Below are 13427 nucleotides of genomic sequence, written 5' to 3'. Positions count from 1 at the left end.
TGAGACGGAGTCTCGCTCTGTCGCCCAGGCTGGAGTGCAGTGGCCGGATCTCAGCTCACTGCAAGCTCCGCCTCCCGGGTTTACGCCATTCTCTCGCCTCAGCCTCCCAAGTAGCTGGGACTACAGGCGCCCGCCATCTCACCCGGCTAATTTTTTGTATTTTTTTAGTAGAGACGGGGTTTCACCGTGTTAGCCAGGATGGTCTCGATCTCCTGACCTCGTGATCCGCCCGTCTCGGCCTCCCAAAGTGCTGGGATTACAGGCTCTGAAGTTCATATGAGATCTCAAGGAACTCTGACTAGCTAAAACAATTTGATAAAGGAGAACAAAGCTTGAGGGCTCATACTTCCCGATTTCAAAAGTTACTCTGAAGCTATAGTAACCAAAACATTTAGTGATTCAAGAAAAAAACACTTGCAGGTATGGTCACATGATTTTCAACAAGCGTGTCAAGATCATTTCCTAGGAATACAACAGTCTTTTCAATAAATAGTGCCGGGAAAGCTGATTATTTCAATTCAAGAGATTGAAGTTGGATTCTTACTGTCTTCGTCAGTTTGGGCTGCTCCAACAAAGTGCCACAAACTGGGTGGCTTATAAACAATATAAATTTTCTTCTCATTTTACTGGAGGCTGGAAGTCTGCGATCAAATAGCTAGCATGGTTGGCTTCTGGTGAGGGCCCTCTTTCAGGTTGCAGGCTACAAAGTTATTGTATCCACACATGATAAAAAGAGAACTAGTTAGCTTCTTGCTTGTTTGTTTGATTCTTAATAAAGATACTAACTCATGATGACTCCACTGTCATGCCTAATTACTTTTAAAAGGCCTCTCCTCTAAATATTCTCACATTGGGATTTAGGGTTTCAACATGTAAATTTTGAGGGGACAGAAACATTCCGTTCTTTGTAATTACCTAACACCATATACAAATATTAACTCAAAACACATTCATGACCTAAATATAAGACCTTAAACTATAACATTCTTTTAAAAACATAGGCCAAAAGCTTCATTACATTAGATTTGGCAATGATTTCTTGGATATGACACCACACATTCAGGAATAATGACAACAAAAAAGAAGACAAATTGGCCTTCATGAAATGCTTTTTAAAATGTGCATCAAAATACACTATCTAAAGAGTAAATAATCTTCTGAATGGGAGAAACTATTTACTAATTATATATCTGATAAAAGATTAATATCCAGAATACAGAGAAAACTTCTAAAACTCAACCACAAAACAAGAACTGAGTGCAAAAATGGGCAAAAAGCTTGAATAGACATTTCTCTAATAGAGATCCACAAATGGCCAAAACGCACATGAAAAGATGTTCAACATTACCAATCATTAGGGAAACGCTAATCAAAGCTACAATAAGATATCATTTTAAAGTCATTAGGATGGCTACTATAAACAAAATAAAATAAAAAGTACTGACAAGTATTTGGAGAAATGGGAATCCTTGTGCAGTATTGGTTGGAATGTAAAATAGCACAGCTTCTGTGTGAAATAGTGTGGCATTTCCTCAAAAAATTAAAACTGGAATTACCATGTAATCCAATAATTCCACTTCTGGGTATATACCCCAAATAATTGACAATAGGGTCTAAAAAAGATAGTTGAGATGTTTCTACATTTATGATCCCATCGCCCTTATTCACCATAGCTAAAATGTGAAGGCAACCGAAGTATCAACTGACAGATGACAAGAAAAATTGTACACACACACAAATGTGCACATGTGAGCACATATGTATACACACACACACACACACACATGTCCCAGCACTTGAGCAATGGACTTAGCTTCATTTCATAGCAATCAATGTTCAGTATTACCTAATTTGTGCCATGGAGATCAGGTCCAAAATTATACACTAGAATTTCTCAGCCCACATCACTTTTCTCTACAACTCCTAAGTAATTATTTGAGAGAAAATTACAGTACACATTAAATAAAGTAATTTATTTCATAGGCAAATCTCAGACTAAGCATTATTGAGATAGCAATTTTTAATAAAGTAATTGTGGAATTAGGAATACATTTTTTATAAGTCAGTAATTATTTTACTTAGAACATATAAAATGGCTTTTAAAGGAGGATTTTAAAAAAAGGTTATAAAGAGTTTTACTTAATCAAATGAAAGTTTCAAGTTTTATTAGCAAAGAATAAAAACGCTAATTAGAATTGGTTTTATAGGTCTATATGCTCATTTTCAATAGGGGCTTATAAAGAATTTTGAGGGGAAATCTGATTTGGATGGATTCTCAGCAACACATTTATGCAACACCGAGTTATGACTGGACTAAGACAAAACTGGTGCTTACTCTTTCTACTTCTCTCACATCATATACAGCTGTAAGTCTGTCATCAAGAATTTGTATGTTCTCAGTTTCATCAGCTGATTTCTGAAGGGTTTAACCACCTTTACACTTCTATAGTTATGACATTTTGAAGGTCTGTATGTTGAAAGCTAGAACTGTCTTAATATTATTAGTAACAGCAACAGATATTTGTTGAACTCTTTAAAAGTGCTATCATTAGTGCTAAGTGTTTTATATAGTTTGTCATATATGATTCTTTTTCCCCAGCTTTATTGAGGTATAGTTGATAAGTAAGAATGTATTTAAGATCTATATCATAGTGTTTTGATATATGTGTACATTGTAAAATTGTTACCACAATCAAGTTAATTAACACATCCATCACCTCACAGAGTTACGTTGTATATGTGTGTGTGGGAGGATAAGAATACTTAAGATTTACTAAAGTATGCAATACATTATTACTAACTATAGTCACTTGATGCCATATTTCAGATAGGAAGGAACTAAGCCTTAGAAGGAATTTTTTTTTTTAGTCACCTAGCAAGTCTCAAAATAGATCTGAGTGTAACTACAAAGGAAAGAGTATAGATGACTTCATTGCTGACTGGTGGGAGATAGGTAGAAAAAGGAGGGTGGACAACACGTTAATGGGCCCAGTGGTTTCCATTTTTAAAGGCTTTAAATGAGTGACGGATGCTAGCCTACACATAATCAATTATGAATGTGGTGCCTATCATTAAAGGAAAAATGCAAACTCTAATTTGAGGACAAAAGATAATGTTGCTCAAGTGACAGTTGTAATCATTCAAGTATCTGAGCTGACATAAGTTAGTTTTGGTCCTCTGAGAAGCACATGCCAACATGGGGTGAGTTTTGTAAGAGATTTATTGGAGGAAACACCTGCAAAAGACAAAAAGAGACAATGGGAGTAGGTGAAGAGAACCTTCAAACCACAATGAAGGTCTGACACCTGTGAAAGGAGAGAAGGAAGGAAGGAAGACTGGGTAGAAATAGCTTCAAAATGTAGCATGATTTTTAGAAAATCACCAACTAGCCAGGCTCCTATGATAACAAAAGAAACGGTTACTCTAACTAAAGGTGCCTAAGAATCTACTGGCAGTGGTTCGAGAATGACTGAAATGTTTAGGGTCATTCAGAAAAGAGATAATCTCTCTATACATCACCACACCTCTCTCCGTTTCAGACCTATACTCCAGTCAAGAAAAGAGAACAGGGAAAATAATCAGGATATTTTATTATATAAAAATGTATTGATGAGTTGATCATCAAAAGATCACTGGACTCCGATCTAATTAAACTAAAGAGCTTCTGCACAGCAAAAGAAACTACCATCAGAGTGAACAGGCAACCTACAGAATGGGAGAAAATTTTTGCAATCTACTCATCTGACAAAGGGCTAATATCCAGAATCTACAAAGAACTCAAACAAATTTACAAGAAAAAAACAAACAACCCCATCAAAAAGTGGGCAAAGGATATGAACAGACATTTCTCAAAAGAAGACATTCATACAGCCAACAGACACATGAAAAAATGCTCATCATCACTGGCCATCAGAGAAATGCAAATCAAAACCACAATGAGATACCATCTCACACCAGTTAGAATGGCAATCATTAAAAAGTCAGGAAACAACAGGTGCTGGAGAGGATGTGGAGAAATAGGAACACTTTTACACTGTTGGTGGGATTGTAAACTAGTTCAACCATTATGGAAAACAGTATGGCGATTCCTCAAGGATCTAGAACTAGAAGTACCATTTGACCCAGCCATCCCATTACTGGGTATATACCCAAAGGATTATAAATCATGCTGCTATAAAGACACATGCACACGTATGTTCATTGTGGCACTATTCACAATAGCAAAGACTTGGAATCAACCCAAATTCCATCAGTGACAGACTGGATTAAGAAAATGTGGCACATATACACCATGGAATACTATGCAGCCATAAAAAAGGATGAGTTTGTGTCCTTGTAGGGACATAGATGCAGCTGGAAACCATCATTCTCAGCAAACTATCACAAGAACAGAAAACCAAACACCGCATGTTCTCACTCATAGGTGGAAACTGAACAATGAGATCACTTGGACTCAGGAAGGGGAACATCACACACCAGGGCCTATTATGGGGAGGGAGGAGGTGGGAGGGATTGCATTGGGAGTTATACCTGATTAAAATGACAAGTTGATGGGTGCTGACAATTTGATGGGTGCAGCACACCAACATGGCACAAGTATACACATGTAACAAAACTGCAGGTTATGCACATGTACCCTAGAACTTAAAGTATAATAATAAAAAAAATTTATCTGATACCACCACAAAAAAAAAAAAGACCACTGGACTCTATGAGTGTTAGTTATTGCTGGGAGAACATTAGGCATTAGGGTTTCTTGAGTATTGTTTCTGACTTCAACTTCTCACAGACCCATCTGCACTGTAATCAATCATAAGTCACTCCTATGAGGCCAATGATCTCTCCTTAATGCCTCAGATGGGCTTCCCACATTTGTGCCTTAACAGAAATGATATATCTATGTCCTGAGTATGGAGAGAGTTAACTAAAATGCTTACCTGAAGTGTTTCTTCTTTTACTGAAGATAGAAGAGCCCAATGCAATATAATCACCACAAATACATTTGAAAAACATGCCAAATAATTCATTTATATATATTTCCTAGATAGTGGATGCTTCCACTTCTACAGTGATCACCAAAAAGGGCATTAAGATAAGCAATCTAGCATTCAAAAATTTAAGATAAATTTATCTTAAATTTAATAAGATAAATTTAAATTTGTCTTTATACTACTAGAACATTAGATGTTGAAATACACATAAACTTCCACTGTATCTCACTGCAGTTTGATTTGCACTGTGTCTCATTTGTTGCAAGTTTCAAATAGAAAAGAAGAAGTGTCTTTATAGTAGAATGATTTCTAATCCTTTGGGTATATACACAGTAAGTGGATTGCTGGGTCCCATTATTTATTTACATTTGTTTGTAGTTGAATAAATCATCCTACTATAAAGACACATGCACACGTATGTTTATTGCAGCACTGTTCACAATAGCAAAGATTTGGAACTAATCCAAATGCCCATCAATGATAGACTGGATAAAGAATATGTGGCACATACACACGAGGTAATACTATGCAGCCATAAAAAAGAATGAGTTCATGTCCTTTGCAGGGACATGGATGAAGCTGGAAACCATCATTCTCAGCAAACTAGCACAGGTAGCAAACTGCCACAGGAACAGAAAACCAAACACCACATATTCTCACTCATAAGTGGGAGATGAACAATGAGAACACGTGGACACAGGGAGGGGAACATCACACACTGGGGCCTTTCGGGGGTGGAGGGCTAGGGGAGGGATAGCATTAGGAGAAATACCTAACGTAGATGATGGGTTGATGTGTGCAGCAAATCACTATGGCACGTGTATACCTATGTAACATGTTCTGCACATGTATCCAAAAACTTAAAAGTACAATTTTAGAAAAAGGAAAAAAAAAGTGGAATGTGCTCAAGAGTAAACACTCCATAATTGATAGCTATTATGGGAAAGCAGTAAGCGTGGTGACTACAATTGTTTTGTTTGTTTGTTTGTTTGTTTGTTTTTATCCTTTATGTTCTAGGGTACATGTGCACAATGTACAGGTTTGTTACACATGTATACATGTGCCATGTTGGTGTGCTGCAACGTGTGCCATGTTGGTGTGGTGTCCCCCCTTCCCCCACACCACAACAGACCCCAGTGTGTGATGTTCCCCTTCCTGTGTCCAAGTGATCTCATTGTTCAGTTTCCACCTGTGAGTGAGAACATGTGGTGTTTGGTTTTCTGTTCTTGTGATAGTTTGCTGAGAATGATGGTTTTCAGCTGCATCCATGTCCCTACAAAGGACACAAACTCATCCTTTTTTATGGCTGCATAGTATTCCATGGTGTATATGTGCCACATTTTCTTAATCCAGCCTGTCATTGATGGACATTTGGGTTGGTTCCAAGTCTTTGCTATTGTGAATAGTGCCACAATAAACATACGTGTGCATGTGTCTTTAAAGCAGCATGATTTATACTCCTTTGGGTATATACCCAGTAATGGTATGGCTGGGTCAAATGGTATTTCTACTTTTACTTCCTTGAGGAATCGCCATACTGTTTTCCATAATGGTTGAACTAGTTTACAGTCCCAGCAACAGTGTTAAAGTGTTCCTATTTCTCCACATCCTCTCCAGCACCTGTTGTTTCCTGACTTTTACTGATTGCCATTCTAACTGGTGTGAGATGGTATCTCATTGTGGTTTTGATTTGCATTTCTCTGATAGCTAGTGATGATGAGCATTTTTTCATGTGTACAAGAAAAAAACAAACAACCCCATCAAAAAGTGGGCAAAGGACATGAATAGATACTTCTCAAAATAAGACATTTATGCAGCCAATAGTTGCTTTTGACTCAGACCACCTGGATACAAATTCACAGTGGGACAGAATAATTTCACGACCTTGGCAAAGTTATTTAATATCACTGCACTTCTATTTTCTCATCTATAAAATGGGATAATGACATAAACTTTCTCATGTTGTTAAAGAAATTAAGTAAGATAATATGTGTAAAAAACCTAGATGAGTGTCAGGCATGTAGTAATCATTTCGTCAATGCCAGATAAAATTATCATTATTACTATAATTCCTGCCATAAAGATAAAAATGCATTTTGCTTACCAGCAAACACCAGTTTGGAAACTACAGACTTTGAAAAAATGAGATCTTTCAGTAAAAATGTCATAAAGGAAAAGACAAAATTATTACTAAAGCGGAAATGTCTCTCTTCTAAATAAAAGTCACAAGACCCTTTTAAGCTATTTCCACTAATGTTATCGACACTCTGACCTCCAAATACAAGACAGAGTCTCCTTAATGTGCAACCCAATTAATTGTTCTCTCTGGAGCCTTACTTTGAGGCAGAAGCAGTCACACAAAAGTTTCAAGGAGGGAGGACCATCTGGTTATGGCATTGCATGTATCTATTGGATTTGCCATTTTTAAATATAAAAGTTTCTAAATTATTAACTTTCCCCAAAGTGATATTTGATGGCAAAAGTAATATCTGCATGAAGTATTAAGTGATTTTTATGAAAAAAGCAAAGTAATTTGACAGAGCATAATAATTACACTGTCAAAGAATATAAGTTTCTATTTTCTCAGAGAAATCTATACTACATGGTTTCAGTTTCACAGGCTGTCATCAAGACAGTAAGATTTATTTCTCCTTTAATTGCACTGTGGCAGTTTTTTTATGGAAAATGTATATGCCATGACTGCTTCTCAGAAAGGTGAAGAACTCACGGCTTCTCAGAATGGTGTAGAACCCATGGCATCACTTACATATTCACTCATGTGCACAATTAAGAGACTGGCTTGCATTCAGTGGAAATGGGAAAGAACAGGCATGAAAGCCCTCTGGTGTTGGTCAGATGTGGTAAGATATATAAGGATGATGATTTAATAATAATGGGAAGGCCAGGAGTACTATTTTTCATGAGTGTTTTCCCCTGAGTTGAAGCTCAAAGCAACTTTTCACCAAAGAAAGTGAGTTTTATGGTTATTTCAAGTTTTGTAATCTCCCCTTTTAACGTCAGAAATTTCATACATAAATTATATAGAGGCAGAAAGCAATCCAGAGCTGAGGATAAGGGGGTAAAGTTAACATTGGTATTCATCCTTGGAGCAGCAGCTTACATCATTGTATGCCAATTTAATTTGTCTGCATTTATTTCAACTCAAAATCTATTCAATGTCATGCATTGAGAGGAATTCAGAAATTATAAGATTGATGTCTTGTTTTGTGCTAGGCCCTAAGAGCTGTAAGCAGTCATCCTATGTCTCATTTTTCAGGAGCCTTGTATCTGCATTGGAGAATTAAAACCTGGGTTTACAAAAGTATTTTATAATTGGTTTAATTTTTTTAAGTGTGGTCATGTTCCACATAATTACAGATATTTATTTTGCTTTAAATGTTTGGTAAAGTTGGGGAGTATTTATTAAGTCGAGTTTAGATCTTGAAGGGCAAATAAATGAGAGAGAGAAAGAAAGAGAGATTGGTGGAGACTCAAGCTTCTTCCGTCTTATGGCTCTACCATTTGCTCTCTTTAAAGAAGTGTCCAATACACCATCCAATGGAGAAAAAGAGTGGAGGATATGTATGATGTGTGGGATGACTTCAACGGCAAAAGTGGAAGTGGCATGAACTATTTCTTCCCATACTGTGTGGAAGTGTGGAAAGACTGGGAAATATCATATATCTTTGTGCCTAGCAGTGCCAGTAAATTGTTTGGTGAAGTCTCTACCACTTATTCTATACCCCAAACTAGTAACTGAGTCCTTCCTGTTTATTTAATGAAATATTACACTCTAGTGCTAGTAGCCATTACGTGAAAACAGGGAACTGATTACTAAAAGAGAAGGATCCACTGGCTCTCTGGCTAACAAGCCCTAGTCCTGGGACCAGTTGCCAGACACCCTCTTGCTGCCCACCTACTTGGATCTCCAGTACTCGGCCCACTCTGGGAGTCCTGATTCTGTATCAGGTGACAGTCTATTCTCAGTGACAGGCTTTATTCCAATTACCACCTCTTACGTAACCACCATAGCTCTTATGCATTGTTGCTGTTTGCTAACTTATTTTAACTACAAAGGTCATTAAGCATTTACTCTCTTATGTTCAGCAGTCCTTGTGAAAACTTCCCCAGTGAGGCGTTAGTTAACAGTCTGTCAACACTCCATAATAATTTTGATTTATCACTCAGCTACAAAATTTTTCAAAAGGCAAAACTCGCCTACGTTGCCTGAGCTCTGAAGCAGTTTTATTTGTACTCACTTTCTAAATAAAGCTTGGGAAACTCAAAGAGTGGATGAGCAAGACTGGCAACTCAAAGGAAAAAGTGTGAGAAAGAAATAGGCAAAGCCTAAAGAGAGAAATGAGAGCTTTCCACAAAGGCATGGGGAGTTATCAAAGGTGGAGAGAAAAGGAGACACAGTACATGGAAAAGACTGACTGTAAGCAAAATACCAAATGAAGAGCCAGGAAAGAATCAACAGTGAGAGATCCCATTGCCTTCTTTTTGGTATGTATCAAATCTTCCTCTGCCTTATTCATATAAGGATATATTTAATTCAACTTAGAATCCCCCTGGATATTTCAGGATTATCTCTGCAGATCAAGATCTTTAACCGTATCTAAAATGTTAACTGCCAGAATTAGCCAAACCATAAGGTCTGAAAGTATAATCCTCACAGAATGACACCAACTACAAGTTTGGGGTGGGGAGCTCCAAAAGTTGAAACTTTCAGTTTCAACAATTAGCTAGAAAGACTTACATAATTTATTGAAGGCTATTATACTCACAGTTTTGGATTATTCCAGAGAAAATATATCGTTAAATCAGCCAAAGGAAAAGACACACAGGGCAGAATCTGGAAAGTTTCCAAAGAGGAAGTTTCTATTGTCCTCAGGACACATTACCCTCCTGACATTGATGTGTAATAATATACATGGAGTATTGCCAACTAGGCAAGCTCACACCAATTTTGATATCCAGAATTTTAGTGTCCAGTATTTTTGGTATTCACAGATACCCTAACTTTGGTGTCATTACATAGGTATGATTGATCGAATGAGTGAGTGATTGCCCATAGGGTTAAACTCAGTCTTCAGATCATTTGATATCAAGAACAAAAGTCCCCATCTTTAGTCACATGACTGGTATTTCTTGCATGGTCTGCCTCTACTTTTTGACTGTCAGGTATGGATGGTTCTACCCTAAGATCTGCTATGGCCCAGCTTCTGCCGTGAAAACACATACTCCTAGCAGGTATGAAATAGATTATCTCCCAAAAGCCAAAGGCAGAGGCCAAACTTTTCTCTAGACAATGTCAAACTCTTTCTTCTACAGTAATACTCACAGTTCTTAGGGAACAAGACACATCTACCTTGGAGGGGGCATAATTTAGTCTACCATATAAAGCTTTATTAATTCATCAAATTCTTATTGGTTGTCTATTATACACTAGGCCTATACCCAGTGCTGGAGATAGAAACCTAGATGGAGAGATCTCAGTAGGAGTTAAGAGATTAAATAGTCAAGAGTTCATGGTGTTTTGGATATATAACAAGAAGGAAATGTTAAGGTTTATTTCTAAGTTTCTGGCTTCAAAAAAACAGATAGTGAAGCTGAAGAGGGGCCAATTTGAGGAGAAAGTTCATGTATATATTCCTGAATAAATTAATATGACAGGTCCTTGGAGATTTCAAAATACAATTTCTGTGTGACAACTGATTGAGAGAATCCCAAACTCAGAGTTGACTAGGTCAATGTGTTTCTTAACAATGTGTTGCTTTTCCCATCCAAACACACCCTTTATTGCTTGTTCTGCAACAATGTAGATGAATTCTGTAATTATTTGCCAGTTAGAGCCATATATTTGTCATTAGAGGGCTCTGGATGAAAACTGGAGGAAGAAAGAGTATTTTCCCCTAGCTTGAGCATTGTCCCCCAAAAAGTACCTGCAGTGGACAACTCTTGTAGTGCCATTCTGCAAAATAAGGGGGTCAGCAATATTCCCAGTAGCTTCCTCTGGTAGACTACTAAGCAACTTTGAAATTAAATCTGAATGAAGCCATCTGCCTTGGACTATTTCCCTGGCACCTCAGAGGACAGATTTCTACCAGGGCTCTCAGCAAGAGTCTCTGGTGCTGCATCTCAGAAAACCACTTCTGTATCATAAGCCACAGCTGAGCCTTCTCCAGGAAGATTTAGATCTCAGTCTTGGGGGGAAAATACTGTTGACAGGTCAAGTAAGAGAAAGGGTAAAAATATTTATTTCACTTAGTTACAGAGAGATCACGAATAATTTTAAAGAGAGCTCTTTGGTAAAGAAGTGGACAGGAGCCAAATTGGAGCCAACTGAGGAGGAAGGGACAGGAGATAAAGTCAAGAAAATGTTGTAAATCAGTTTGACTGTAAAAGGAGGGAAGAGAAGGTAAAGAGCTGAATGACTTTCCCACCACATAATGCAGCTTTACTTTTGGCTTTGCAAATCTAAGATTTTTACCTCTAAGATTCCCTATTCTACAGAATCTTTCAAGATCAGATCTTAAGATGACACCGAAGCAGACCTGGGGCACAACCTCAGGCCTTCCACCCTGTTTCTGAGACGCAAGTGAAATTACAAGAGGCAGCTCATCACAGAAAGTGAGCACCCAGCAATCCCTTAGACCTCAATCAGAAAACTCTCAGAAGGGTTCCAGGGATAGGAAGATAACAAGTTGACAATCCTGAAGGGTTTTATTTTCATTAATGAAAGGTCAGCTTTGGGGAACATCTCAGTATAAACGAATGATATTTCTGTTAAAGTAGTTAGCATCCAAAAACAATAAATCTACTGTTTTACATGGCAAGCAATAGTGACAGTTCTATTTTCCTAGATAATCACTCTCATTAACTGAAGCTGATTACTTCCTTAGCATTAACTCACTTAATCCTCTGACTTGAATCAACACCAACTATATATACACACACGTTTCTTTTGATCTTCAAACCATTTCTCTATGCTTTGTTTGTTTTGGTAGAGTGAGTTTTAAAATGGTTAAATGTGACAAACTGTCACTTGCCACTTTCTCATGACAGCAATTTAGCATCTAATGTACAGAAATTGCAAGCACAAGGAAATACAGAGGTTTGGCAGCTGATTATGGGGGCACACACAGCAGTGACTTCAGAAAGAGGCAAAATGCAGCTCAGGATAGGGGGTTGTGCTGAAGAAATATAACCCAAGTGTGTGGGGGAAGGCAATACAAGGAAGGAACTTTAAAAGCAGATTACTGATGGAAGTTGAGACACTGAAGAGGAGCAGCTGATATTTTTATGTATTAGGCTGGTGCAAAAGTAATTGTTTTTGTCATTACTTTTGTTAGAAACAAGTGCTCGGTGGTGCAAAGAAAACCAGAACTTTGGCAAAAAAATTCCTCAGCAAGGAAATTTACTTATGCAGAAGGGTGCTGCCCACATCACTCATGATCACAAGAGCACACCCAGCGGGGCAGGGCAAGGGTTTTTATCTGTAACGCAATTGGTTCTTACCTTTGTGTCTTTTCCCCATTGGCTGGGGTTGGACGCACAATCTAAGCTAACCTGATTGGCTAAGGTTTAAAACTGAATAGGGTCAATTAGGTGGGAGGGTAGAGGCTGCCCGTTACTGGGCAGGAAGGCATGTCTGGACTTGTCTGGGCACAGCAAAGGAGAGAAGCATTGTTTAACAGGTAGTTAAGAGACAAGGAAGTACAAAAAAGTTGGTCTTAAGAAACAAAGAACAGGGAACTAACACTTTTTGAAGAGGAATTTATCATCTGTGACACTTTCAATGGTAAAAACCACAGTTACTTTTGCACCAAGCTAATAATAGCAGCAGTGCTATGGTTTGAATATGTCTTCTTCAAAATTCAAGGGCTGCTAATGTGATAGTATTAAGAGGTGAAGCACTTAAGGGGTGATTGGGTCATGGAGACATGCTCCCTCAAGAATGGGACTATAAAAGAGGCTTCATGCAGCATTCAGTGCACTTACCTTTCCACCTTCTGTCATGTGAGGACCCAGAATTCCTTCCCATTGGAGGATGCAGCAACAAGGTGCCATCTTGGAAGCAGAGAGCAGCTCTCACCAAGCAACTGAATATCTTGGTCTTGCTCTTCCCATTCTCCAGACCTGTGAGAAAATATTCAAGTTCTTTATAAATTATCCAGTCTGTGGTATTATGCTACCGTAGCACAAAATGGACAAGTAATAATAGCAATAATTATCATAATGTTGTTATTAGCCCTCATTCATCAAGTACCATGTATTGTGGTGCCACACATTGTACCAAGGGCTTTGCAAGATGATCTCTTATCTACGCACATAGGGAACCCATCAAATCCACAGAGCACACTCTACATACTAGGCAAATTGTTTAACTTTCTACACTATCAGTTTGCAAATATTTAAAATGTAACTAAGGTC

At 37.9% G+C, this 13427-nt stretch overlaps 1 long non-coding RNA gene across 1 annotated transcript in view; it reads right to left on the bottom strand.

The window, feature by feature from the left end:
• LOC108538828 (uncharacterized) overlaps nt 1–13427 on the bottom strand; it is a 209292-nt gene that overhangs the window by 167883 nt on the left and 27982 nt on the right. The window contains exon 4 of the long non-coding RNA XR_001888198.1: nt 12996–13133. This is a non-coding gene — a long non-coding RNA (uncharacterized LOC108538828). The remainder of the gene's footprint in view (nt 1–12995; nt 13134–13427) is intronic.

This window comes from Rhinopithecus bieti, unplaced genomic scaffold (genome assembly GCF_001698545.2).
Source record: "Rhinopithecus bieti isolate Rb0 unplaced genomic scaffold, ASM169854v2 scaffold_13348, whole genome shotgun sequence".
Lineage (NCBI taxonomy): Eukaryota > Metazoa > Chordata > Mammalia > Primates > Cercopithecidae > Rhinopithecus > Rhinopithecus bieti.
This window is presented reverse-complemented; position numbering and strand designations above follow the sequence as displayed.